The sequence below is a fragment of the Lepisma saccharinum genome, chromosome 27, assembly GCF_977018435.1.
Source record: "Lepisma saccharinum chromosome 27, izLepSacc3.1, whole genome shotgun sequence".
NCBI classification, from domain to species: Eukaryota; Metazoa; Arthropoda; class Insecta; order Zygentoma; family Lepismatidae; genus Lepisma; species Lepisma saccharinum.
In genome coordinates, this window is record NC_139255.1 from 28817346 (window position 1) to 28830679 (window position 13334).

The 13334-nt window shown below is 41.8% G+C and overlaps 2 protein-coding genes across 3 annotated transcripts in view; one reads left to right on the forward strand and one right to left on the reverse strand.

Annotated features, from left to right (window-relative positions):
- Nucleotides 1-13334, reverse strand: part of Vps8 (vacuolar protein sorting 8) — a 401212-nt gene that overhangs the window by 25667 nt on the left and 362211 nt on the right. The window lies entirely within an intron of this gene.
- The window catches only part of LOC145980063 (uronyl 2-sulfotransferase homolog pip-like), a 45421-nt gene that overhangs the window by 1235 nt on the left and 30852 nt on the right, over nucleotides 1-13334 (forward strand). The window lies entirely within an intron of this gene.

The window sequence follows — 13334 nt, forward strand, 5'->3', positions numbered from 1 at the left end:
TATTGAGGAGGCCCTTTGTTCAATTATGAGTACGAATATGAAGGTATATTACATTTTCTTAATGAAGTCCAAAGAAAGGGTCTGATCCCCCATAACCTCATCGGTGCGGTCAATGATTCCATAAAAATTGTCGTGCATGCTATCTGGGTGGGTTAGCACTCAACCGGAGACGACCCTAATTGTGTTGCCAGAATTGACAGAAAATGGTGTAAGCTCTTGTAAAGTTATTACGTTAGAAAGTTCTTGAGCGCTTACTAAAAAGAAGATTTCAGTTTTTTGCAGTTTTGCATTGCTTTTAATCATATTTTCAGGGGCTTCCCAAAACGGTCAGCAGGTCTGACGCCGATTTAAAGACAAGGTGAATAAGTAGATGCAAGATCCTAAAACGCGGCGTCGTGTTTATAGAGCTATTGCGCTATTTTGATCATATAACGTCGCTCCTCTAATTTTGAACTTAATCGCCACTATGAAGATGAACGGTGATTACGATAAGTAGATGGACACACGCAATGATACTCTAATGTCTTGGGGCCTTCCCGATGGCGCGTCTTCGCCTTGCAATCAAGGGTTCCCGGGTTCGATACCCGGTGGAGGCACATAGTGGTTCGGATCCAACTTTAAACTGTAGGTCCAGTCCCGATTAGCCTTACTGTGCATAAAGCGAACTTACAACACCAACTCAATAAATTTAATGTCTTGACCGCAGCAGATGAGAGAACTCACTCAAATATCTGTCCTGTGCAAGTGCATTTCGGCGTTACGCCAATTCTAATTTACTGTTTGTGCATAAAGTGAAGCCGAGCACCAGATTGATTGGTAGAATATGTGGTGTTAATCAGAACGTAACACATCCTGTGGAAAGGTAAGCAAGACAAATATTTAGCGCTTGAAACTAGTGTCTATAAACATGTAGACCAGAATTAAATTTGCGAGTTTTGAGTCCTATTTGTAAATTAGATATTCTAGATTAATGACAATGAAACCTATGAGAGAAGAAAAAATAGGAAACACCATGTTAACATACAATCAACAGTTAGTAACTAAGCTAGGGGCAGTGTGGAGAATAACTGTCCGTAGACTGGTAAGTGTGTATGGAAATTCTATGCAAGTCAAATCAGGTTTACTATCGTATAACCCAGTTAAATATACCAAGGGGTGTATGATTAGAGGCAGACATGTTATATTGTTGTTTAGTACAACTTAAGTTTTAAGTTTGTGCTGGGCCTCCTCAATAGCGTAGTGGTTACGTCGTTGTCTTGTAACCAAGTGATCACTTGTAACCAAGGGATCGATCACCTGTTTGTTACCCGTGGGGAACATATTGGTTTGGATCACACTTTAAACTTTGTTGCTTTTTATATACCTATTGTTTCGAAACGAGACTGAAGCAAGATCGTGACTTTCTCTTGCATACCGCGACGAAAAGAAGACTGGAATTTACACATAGAGATGAGAACAAGACAAGTTTCCTTATTGGCGAGACTGTAACCAAATCTTGTCTCGTCTCGGTATCATTTCTAAACTAAGCTTGCCCGTGTGGCAATCTATAACAAAGAAAAGACGTGGGCTATAAAAAACAGAATTAAAGGCTTAGTAAATTGAAGTTCTCTACCACTTTCACTGCTAAAATCTATATCTTCTGCAACAACCAATAGAACAGGGGTTTTCGGGGTGTAAGGGGTGAACTTCCACGTAGGCGCCCAAAAGTCAACCTCACTTCCACGTAGTACACCCTGGACTGCATTTTGCAGACGAACGAGGCTCTGGCGACTGGCACTTTGGCCAGTATAATTTTGTGTGTGTTGTCCTGTTTTTTTTGTCCTTGTGTGTGCTGAGTGCCCCTTTGCAGCCTCAGCTTTTAACGAAAGTCAGAATATTTTACCATTTTAGTAACACGACACTGCAATTATGAAATTTTAGTTACGGTAAGGGGCTGGACCCCGTATGATGTGTATGCAAAATATACTAAGTGCTGATGCACCCAAAGTTTTAAATTCAAATTTTATAAAAAAACCAAGTTATGGCACAATTGTGTTCTTATATATATTTTGGATACGGTAAGGGGCTGGACCCCGTATAACATGACGGGTGCAAAATTGCCTTTAAGTGCTGACGCACACAAAAATTTATTCAAATTCAACAGGGGTTTCCACGGTGTGATTTGGTGCGCTATGAAGCCAAATAATCCTTTAATAAACTTGCCAATGTTTATATATATATAAAAAGCCTATTGCATTCGCAACGATTTAACAATATAACCAAAGAGAATTAAACAACCGCCTCGAATATATTAAGTTACAAAATCACAAAATATAACTGAATTTATATTGTTATTTTCTTCCATTGTGTCGTTTTCCCAACTCTTTAGGCTGCAACGACGAGGATGATTAATGATTATATGAAATTGATGAAGGGACGGGTACTAGGAAAGAAACAACCATGCTGAGCCGGGACTCCAACTCGTAACATTTAGTGGCACGGTTATGAGTCGACGACTCAACGCACTCAGGCACCGAAGGGGAAAAATGTGACACGAGGAAGGAACAAATAAGAACAATATCTCTTAAGCAAATATACTGTCAACAATAGTGTTGAGTGTTCAATATGGTTATGCTCTTGCTTGTTCGTTTTTGATAGAATGATTTGATTGATTTGCTTTATTTTACTTCGCTTCTTGTGCCACTTTTGGCTAATTTGCGAAGATGGGACGAGTGATGATACGATGAATGGACACTCGCAAACATCCATGCCCAGGCCGGGATTCGAACCCGGGACCCCTGGCGTCGTAGCGCGATGTGCTAACCACTCCGCCACGAGGGCCGGCTGACAGAGGGATGAATCCTAGACGAAAGCTAGTGTTTGACATTGAAGTCATTGATGCATAATCAATAGCGTTCTGTTTATGTTTCAAGTAAAGGTGTGTGTGTAAAACGCGTGCGGCTGCGCATACACATTTTGATTGATTGGATTTGTAATTTTGGGTGCATCAGCACTTAGGCTATTTTGCACCCGTCACATTATACGGGTCCAGCCACTTTCCATAACAAATTTAACATAACTGTAATGTCGGACTACAATATTTTAACTTGGGCACTCAGCGCACGTTAAGGACAACACACACCCAGCGCAGCCCTACAAGGAATTACTATACTGGCCGTAGGCAAAGACGGCAGAGCCTCGTTAGTCTGCAAAATGCAGTCCAGTCTGTACTATGTGTAAGTGATGTTGACAATTGGGTGTGCTACGGGTCACTCCTTACACCCCGCTCCTCACATGGCAAACATGAAGAATAATGGGATATGTCTCAGGATCTGAACTAACGTTTTCCAGATTATGAAACTGTTATCGTAATCGCTCGACTATCTCGCTCAATGACGAAAAACTTCTACTATTAACACATGGATAAACATACTATCGCCCCATAACGCAGACGATATATGAGAAAAGTGGAAAGCTATGAACAAACTGCAATGCTCGGACCCACCGGTGTCAAAATAGATGATATAGCTCTCCCTGGACTCCAGATCAATACGGAAGGGTCTAGGATTTACACGGCGGGTACCGGGTTCCACGACGGAGCGAATGCCATGTGTTCGCACGAAAGGCCGCTTAATATGCTGCTGTACAAGCTCTAGGTGGGCGGAAAATTCTTAATTTCTCTTCCATACGTTCGATTATCATGCGATCCTGGTGGCATGTTTATGGCCTAATGCATTTAAAATAGAAAGATAATTCTATAGCGAGCACGTGAATGATAAGGCGACATGACACTCCACCGGAAAAGACCTCCGTGGTTTAGTGGTTACAGTCACGAGTCCAGGTTAAGGCTGTGGTTATCACACCGCGCTATGATACCAGGGGTCCCGGGTTCGAATTCCGCCTTGGATATAAGCGTTCTTTGCGAATATACATTCACCAATTTCATAATATCGTCACTCATCCTCACGGTCGCGATTAGTCAAAAGATTGATTGATTGATTTAAAAATTGTTTGGGTGCGTCGGCACTAAAGGCCATTTTGCACCCTTCTATGTATACGGGGAAATAGCCCCTTATCTAAAATTCTGACTCAAATCTTAGAAAGGTGTGTAAATAGCGCCTTGGGAAAAAATTAAAAGTGCAAGGTTGTAAAAAGACCTGCACGAGACAAACACAACACATTAAAAAGTCAGAAGAAACAAACTAAAAACCTCCTTACAGACGGTGGAAGAGTCCAGCTCTTCGTAAAAAACTAAAAACATTTGATAAAATGCTGCTGTCATCACCCAAGAGGGATGACAAACAGCCTGAAAGGTTAAAAGTCTGCCGGAGGTAAGCAAGATCGACACATTCAACGAGAATGATTCGAATGCTTAATAAAACATTGCAAACACGACACAACGGAGGGTCAAGCCCTTGCAAGAAGTGACTATGCGTTAGACGGCTGTGCCCTAGACGCAGGCGGGTAAGAATGACTTCTTCTCGCCGAGAGGGACGGGAGCAAGAAAGGCGACGCTAAGAAACAAAAATTAAAATCAAATCGTCTACATCGTGGCGATGATAACATAAATGAAAGAACAAACGCGGACGTCTTCGACCTTGACTCGAACAAAGGACTCCTGGTGCCAAGCACAACGCCACAGAGGTTGGCTGTAGTACTGGTACTTCCAGTGGAGGAATCGTGAGCGGATCACGATCGAAAATTCAGCTCATCGAGGGCTGGACGAGCAAAAGTTACGATTGATTAATTGATTTGCTGTTTTAAGTTCATTTTATGCACAGTAAGGCTAATTGGGACTGGACCTACAGTTTAAAGTGGGATCCGAACCACTATGTGCCTCCACCTTATACAGGCAGCAGAACTGAATTTTCACTAATAACGTTTTATTTAATTATTGAAAATTTCATTTTCCATGCTAATGCTAATGACATTTTATCCATGCTAATGACACTCCAGCCATCTTTGATTTTCGTCTTTAGGATGTTGGGTTGAATTACCCCCAGCTTTAGGATTCCGATTTGAAATCATTCAACACGTAATTTACTTTATTCTTAGTCTGCTGAATCATACTTGTCCACACTAATGACAAGAAATTAATATACCGACTTTGGTTCAGAAGAAAAGTATTTGCAACCCAATCAATCATGATTCCTCCAAAGCACATGGTCAATCACTGTAGCTTCAAATAGCGTTTCCAAATGTACTATTACTCCAGAGAACCTGTGATTGTTACAACAAATACGGTGCGCTAACCAACTTCTCGCTGCTGATGAAGGGATCCTCACAAAGGAAATCTTCATGAGGAGGCCGGGGTTTGAACTCGTAACATTCGGTTACTGGGTGAATTCGCCGCTCAACCAGGCCTGGCATTCTACGTGGAAGAAAGATTCCAAACATCCCTCCCTTAAACTTTACTTTTTTCCCCAAGGTGAACTATGGCTCTTCTGCTTCCACGTGAATGCACGTTTAAAAGCAAGGCCATCAAATTAGACGGGTGGTAGAAGTTCGAGCTGTTGCCACGTCGGACCACAACCTCGTGTGTTCGGAGCTTTAAGAGGGATCTACCTTGTTGCACAACACTTTTGCTACCTTGTGTTCTGACGTCAGACGAGGAATGCCTACGTCGATACGTTAGGTTTGGTTCTCTTAGCCTAAACTAACAACGTAGGCATTTAGCCTAAAAATAAAAGCAATCTCTGCTGACGTCAGAACGTAAGGTTGCATAAGTGTTGTGCGATAAGGGAGACCCGTTTAAGAGAATGAAAGATCTCGATGTAGAGGTGGTCTTTGTAATCCACGTGATACAAACTGACAGCTATATGCTCGAAAGGTCAGGGAAGACACACAAGTGCCCCGGAGAGAGGTTGATCTGACGCTCGAACCAGGCAACGCAGCTCGGTTGACGTTGCCACACAGTGCGCGGGAACCAGCGACTTTTGCCCCGCTCTCGCTTTGCTTTTCCCATATGTGGCACCAGCGCAATTCTGCCCAGCCGCCTATTTTCAGGGCCGTGGTATAGGATTAGAGTGTCCATCAAACATCCTTCCCTAAAACTTGATAATTTCTTTTTCAAAGTGAACGGCTAATAACGGCTCCCACGTGACTGCAAGTTTATGTAATCTTGCTGCATATTAGCCTGGTGCAAATTCTCAGAAATGTGGCTGTAAAAAGTGTAGGAAGCATTTTTGAGGAAAAGCGGACAAACAACCTTTTCTGAATGTAATTGATGTGCTGATTCAGAATATTTTGTTTGCCACTCTCGATTTTGATGTTATGTGCCTCAACAAAATGGCGGCCATACGAAATGAGCTCCAAATAACTTTTGAAGGAGCAGAAACAAAATAGTCATCTTGGTGTCAAACATTATGTTTTTGGGTATGCTGAATCCCAATATTAAGTTTTGTAATCTGAAATGTTAAGCTATTTGCTCCAAATCGCTACAAAACAAAATGGCGGCCATACGAAATGAGGTCCTAATAACTTTTGAAGGAGCAGAAACAAAATAGTGATCTTGGTGTCAAACATTGTGTTTTGGGTATGCTGAGTCCCAATATTATGTTTTGTAATCTGAAATTTTAAGCTATTTGCTCCAAATCGCTAAAAAACAAAATGGATCGCCATACGAAATGAGATCCTAATAGAAAGAAAATAGTGATCTTGGTGTCAAACATTATGTTTATGTTTTCTAATCTGACATTTTTGAAAATTGTTGTAGTTTTTTTCCTCTTTTTTAAACAAAAGAAACACAAAAATGACTAAACCTATAATATATATATTTTTCTTTTTTTACTTTATTTCAGAATGATAGAAACATAGAACCATGGATCCCCTTATACGAGGGTTGGGGCAAAAGTCATTGCAACTATTTTTTTTCTTGTAGATACCAGCCCGGTTGGAAAATGCGACGTATACAGATGAAAGGACGAGGGGGGGAACTACATGTGGGGACAGTTGAAATACGCGAACATTGTGCCTCACATATTTATTACGATAGTGTACAATACAATACTGGTTTGATCGTGCAAAATTAATTACATACCTATTCTACAGTTGACAGAACAAAACTTGGGCTAAAGGCCCTCAAAGTAGTCACCTGCCATGTGCACCACACGCTGCCAACGATGTGGGAGACTCGGAATACCATCTGCGTCACCATTGGCCGCACCATGTGTGAATCGGGTAATCTGTTGTTCCACAGCATTGGCAATGTCGTCTCTTGTCGCAAACCGCCTTCCACGTAGTGGTTCCTTAACCTTGCGACGTGGCGTTCGGGAGAAATGTCCGGACCTTCTGGACAGTGTAATCATCCTGCACGACAACGCTAGACCACATAAAGCAGAGTGTGTACGGCGGCAACTGCAACGTTCCGGATGGGAAGAAATGGAGCACCCGCCGTACTCTCCTGACATTTCGCCCTGTGACTTTCATCTCATACGCAAGGTTAAGGAACCACTACGTGGAAGGCGGTTTGCGACAAGAGACGACATTGCCAATGCTGTGGAACAACAGATTACCCGATTCACACATGGTGCGGCCAATTGTGACGCAGATGGTATTCCGAGTCTCCCACATCGTTGGCAGCGTGTGGTGCACATGGCAGGTGACTACTTTGAGAGCCTTTAGCCCCAGTTTTGTTCTGTCAACTGTAGAAAAGGTATGTAATTAATTTTGCACGATCAAACCAGTATTGTCCTGTACACTATCGTAATAAATATGTGAGGCACAATGTTCGCGTGTTTCAACTGTCCCCACATGTAGTTCCCCCCTCGTCCTTTCATCTGTATATGTCGAAATTTTCCAACCGGGCTGGTATCTACAAGAAAAAAAATAGTTGCAATGACTTTTCCCTCAACCCTCGTAAATTTGAAAAGACCTGCACCTGTGAGTCATCATCTTAAGATGTTTCTTATCAGTTCCTCCAAAACATTGCTACAAAGGCACAAACGGAAGTCTGAGAACAGGAAACAAAGCCAATCTGATGACCAATGATGTAATTTGTCCACCTGATATATCAATTCCGTCTGCGTCATGCCTTATAATAGATATTCAAACATTAGTTGTTGCACATGGAAAGCCTGCAGGAGTTTTAACTTTGGTCAACTGGCAGATGTATTTCTTAACCTTGTTCTTTCTATGGGAAGAAGCTTTAAGAGGATTCATGTCACCTTTGATCGGTATAACGCAACTTCAATCAAGGCTGGAACAAGGGATAGGTGCTTGAAACATGCTCATTTAGTAAGGAGAGTAATAGAAAATGGATCCGTGCCAATCCCCAACAAATTCAGTGACTTTCTTGCTAACTCGGAGAATAAAAAAGATTTGGCCTGTTTTCTCTCTAATCATTTGATCGACAATGCTCCTGCAGACAAAATATTTGTGGTTTCCGGTGGATTTCACAAGAAGGATGACGTACGGACAAATAATCGTGATTTGTCTATTGAAGGATTGCAGGCAAACCACGAAGAGGCGGACACGCCCTTCACTGTCTTCATTCTGGTGCTGGTAACATTGTTGTCTCAGCACGTGATGCAGATGTATTAGTGCATTGGTAGCGTTATTTCACAAGATTAGATGTACGAAATTGTGGTTGCGAGCAGGAACATAAAAGAAGAAAAGAAAATACATTCCAGTACATGAAGTCAGGCAGAAGCTTTCATTTACGGATCCTGTCTTCGAAACTTTCATCCCATTCCACGCCATAACGGGATGCGACACAGTATCCTACATTGCTGGGATCAGTAAAAAGACAGCATGGAAAATATTTAACACTAATAATAATAATCTACTAAATCTTGGTGTTGACGAACTGAAACAAGAAACACCACACCACACAAGGCAGAGAAGTTCATATGCAAGTTGTATGGTGTACCGGAGGCAAGCAGCTGTGATGAAGCCAGAGTAAAGCTGTTCAGCAAAGAAAAAACATCACAAGCACTGCCCCCAACTACCGATGCTCTACGGTTACATGTACAACGGACCCACTATCAAACCATGGTGTGGAGGCAGTCGGTCATACCAAAACCTGTGTTACCACCACCTACAATCTTGGGATGGAAAATGGTTGATGGACAGCTCGTTCCAAAGCTTCAATCGCTGCCACCAATTCCACAATCCTGTTACGACATTACTGCAGCTTGCAAATGTGCAGATACTGGCACTAAGGAGTGCATGAATATCCGTGACTAGAAGAAAAATGTTATACTATTTTTGTAGGCAAAATAAGGTTGAATAAGGATAAGGTGCGGATTTATCATACACTGGTACTGTTAATGTTTAAATATGGTCTTATGCTTTGAATAATATTATTATTTTGCATCTTTACTTTAGCAATGTTCTATACTTTTTTCTGTATTAAAAACCTATTGTTACACAAGAATCACTGTTTTATTCCTAGTTCAAAAGTATGGATACGAAACATTGCATGGATGCACGTAGCCGCCATTTTGTTTTTTTTAGCGATTTGGAACAAACAGCTTAAAATTTCAGATTAGAAAACATAATATTTGGATTTAGCATACCCAAAAACATAATGTTTGACACCAAGATCACTATTTTGTTTCTGCTCCTTCAAAAGTTAATAGGACCTCATTTCGTATTGCCGCCATTTTGTTTTTTAGCGATTTGAAGCATATAACACCAAAATCGAGAGTTGAAAACAAAATATTCGTAATCAGCACATGAAATACATTCAGAAAATGTTCTTTGCCCGCTTTTCCTCAAAAATGCTTCCTACAGTCAGAATTTTCGAAAATTTTCTCAGTCTATATGTAGAAGCGAGATAATTGTCAGCGCCGAAATCTAACTGGGCAGTCTAACTCGCATGCTGTGAATCATCTAGTTATCGCCTCCCTCTCCGCCTTCGAGTAACTGAATACGTAATCAGACCTCGTAACAGTTGGGCTGAAAAGTTCGTAGGCTAACATAGTAAAAAATATTTTCTTTGACAAAATTCGATTTTATTATTCAATATAGTTGCCTTTGAGGGCGATACAACGATTATAGCGGTCATACAATTTTTCGATGCCATTTTTATAGTACGATTTCTGTTTAGCCTCAAAATAGGCCTCAGTTTCGGCGATTACCTCTTCATCAGTGCTAAATTTCTTTCGAGCGAGCATTCTTTTAAGGTCTGCAAACAGGAAAAAGTCACTGGGGGGCAGATCTGGAGAATATGGTGGATGGGGAAGCAATTCGTAGTCTAATTCATATAATTTTGCCATCGTTTTCATTGATTTGTGACACGGTGCATTGTCTTGATGAAACAGCACTTTTTTCTTCTTCAAATGGGGCCGTTTTTTCGTGATTTCATCCTTTAAACGCTCCAAGAACGCTATGTAATAATCTCAGCTATCTCGATCAACTTCACTTTACGATCATTTAAAATTATTTTGTGGACTTTTTTGATGTTTTCGTCGGTAACAGCCTCTTTGGGGCGTCCACTGCGTGCATCGTCTTCGATGCTCATTTCGCCTCGTTTAAATTTAGCAAACCACTTCTCAACGGTTGATTTTCCTGGTGCAGAGTCCGAATAATGTTTATCAAGCCAAGCCTTGGCTTCAACAGTATTTTTTTTCGCCAAAAAAGCAATGCTTTATTAACACACGAAATTATTTTTTATCCATTTTTTCACAATAACAAAAGCTGCTTCACTCACAATGCTATATCTCACGAACTAATTATCCGGCAGCTGTGAAATTTATACACGTATCTTTTGAAGGTTAGTACTAAGTAAAAATCACATGGATTTAATTCTAGTAACGCCATCTATGAGTCAGCCTACGAACTTTTCAGCCCAACTGTTACACATGAAAACCGAAGCGTGACTCCTGGCACTTCAATGAATATCAGTGCTGTCGTTCCTTGTTTTTCCGCGGAAAATCATTTTCGATAATTCATATGTTTTAAAACGCACAGGCCTGGAATCGATATGCGATTTTCTTCCGTCTTCCAACTTAGTTAACACTTCGCCAGCGAAAATTGAAAGAATATGGGTTCAGTGGCTGATCCAAGTATCCCGTTGGTGGCATTTTAAAATGTTTATGGATAGGCAAGCTGGAACAAAGAATCTATGTCAATTGCGATTAAGACAATATCACGTATAATTGCGGCAGTCACAACCTAACCTAACCAAAGACGCCACAGCACTAATAATGCCGTAGAAGGTTGGAACAACAAAATAAATTGGTGGCTTGGAAGACCGCATCCAAGAATTCATGACGTTCTGGCCTGCCTCAAGAGCAGAGCAGAAGACACCAACATCAAGTACATGCGAAGGTCAGAACATTAAAATCGACGAGGGAGTTGGAAAGTATATTCGCACAGAGGAAACGGGTCACTTCAAAAGGTGTCTGTTGGCTCTCCCATGTTCAAAAATTTGATTGAACCAAATTTCCAGCCGAAAATATCAATATTTCACATAATCCTCTTGTAAGAGGTATTGCACGGGGTAGATTTAAAATGGCATTGCAATTGTCCACCTGCCCTTTCACTTCTAACTGTGTTCATCGCAGTTGTCCGTCATCGCCAATTGTCCAGCTACCGGTATAGGCACACAACTCTCTCTATGTGTTCCACACTGCACGTTGCGTTTCTATCTTCTGTCGTTGTCTCTTAATCCAATTTCTAAAAATGAAATTTGTCAAAAGGAATTCAAAGGAGCCGGCCTCTGCGGAGAAGTTAGCACAGCGCGCTACGACGCCAGGGGTCCCGGGTTCGAATCTCGGCCTGGGCATGAGTGTTCTTTGTGACTGTCCCTTCACCAATTTCATCATACCATCATTAATCGCTCATTTTCTGGATTAGCCAAAAGTGGCAAAATTGCGAGGTAAAATAAACTACCAAAGCAAAGGTCTGACTGGAAGCTTATTATCGTTAGACATACATTTAGCCAGCCGCCTTGGCGAAGTGGTTAGCGCTGAAGAAATTCATACGACGGATATCCAACTTCAAAATATCCGATATTCGTTTTGGAAGCGGGGTGCAAAAGGGAGTGCAAATGTCTCTCCGCGTGGTACACCCTGAGCTGCATTTTTGCAGGCTAACGACACTCTGGCGTCTGAACCGGGTATAACCCTAGAGGGTTTGTTTTGTGTCTGATTCCAAAATGAAGCAAACTGCACGCACAGTGCGCTAGGAGGACAGGAGAGAGAAGAGGGAGGGGATAATCAGAAAATTAGCAGCCATTGGCTGATTGCCGTAGGGTGCCGTGACGGGTAATCAGGTGTTCTTATCGGCCAGCATGCTCCTTGCAGATTTCCTTACCTCTCGCATCGCAACACTTTAAAATACCAATATAATGGTGAGAGTGAACAGACCCCGAGGCACGCTACTGAAAGCTTAGGATTTGAGACCACAAAGTATTATTAGAAAATCGAGCCTGAAATTATGGTTTGAATATTAAGCTCGTTATAATTTACATAGCTACATTAATTTTTCCTCAGGGTTTGATTTGCATAATATTAGTTTTTTGGTAAGCCAGCAGCACGGGGCGTGGTGCAGTTGTTGCCATTGTGTGCTGTAAAGGAAAGGACTTCGGTTTGTATCCCGCTTAAGACACCTTTGTTCCAGTTGTCCATATCTTTCTCTCCGTTTCTGTTAGGTATTTTACGTCGCTTTTCTACCTTCTGAGATAATCGCGACGACGACGACATATACCCCCCGGCTTGGCAAAGTTCACGGATTCGATTCCCGATCTGTCCCTTACCAATTTCATCTAATCATCCCATCCTCTCCATTAGACAAAAGTGGGAGAAATGAGACGACAAAACTACAATGATCACGGTTCAAACGTGGACTTTCGGTATCTCCGGCATCCTACGGTGCTAGGCTCATAACTCCGCCACGCAGACGGATACACTCATCCATGTAACCAAGGGGTCCTTGTTCGATACCCGGTGGACTTCAAAAACTCAAATAAACGCTACCGAGACTCGAGACCATTGATTTTGCAATTTTGGGTGCGTCAACACTTAGGCTATTTTGAACCCGTAATATTACACAGGGACGAGCCTTTTACTATAACTGTAATGTCTTACAAAAAATATTCTTACTTGGGTTAAAACTGAGGCTGCACACGTAAGGACAAAACACACACAGCCCTAGAAGGATTATACTGGTCCTAGATCAAGACGCCAGAGCCTCGTTAGCTTGCAAAATGCAGTCCAGGCAAGAGAGGATGACAATTGGGTGTACTACGTGGAACGGTTACTGCACCCCAGATTGATTGGTTTGGTGTTTTAAGTCCACTTTATTCACAGTAAGGCTAATCGGGGATGGACCTACAGTTTTAAGTGGGATCCGAACCACTAGATGCCCTCGACTGGGTATCGAACCCGGGACCCCTTGATTACAAGTCA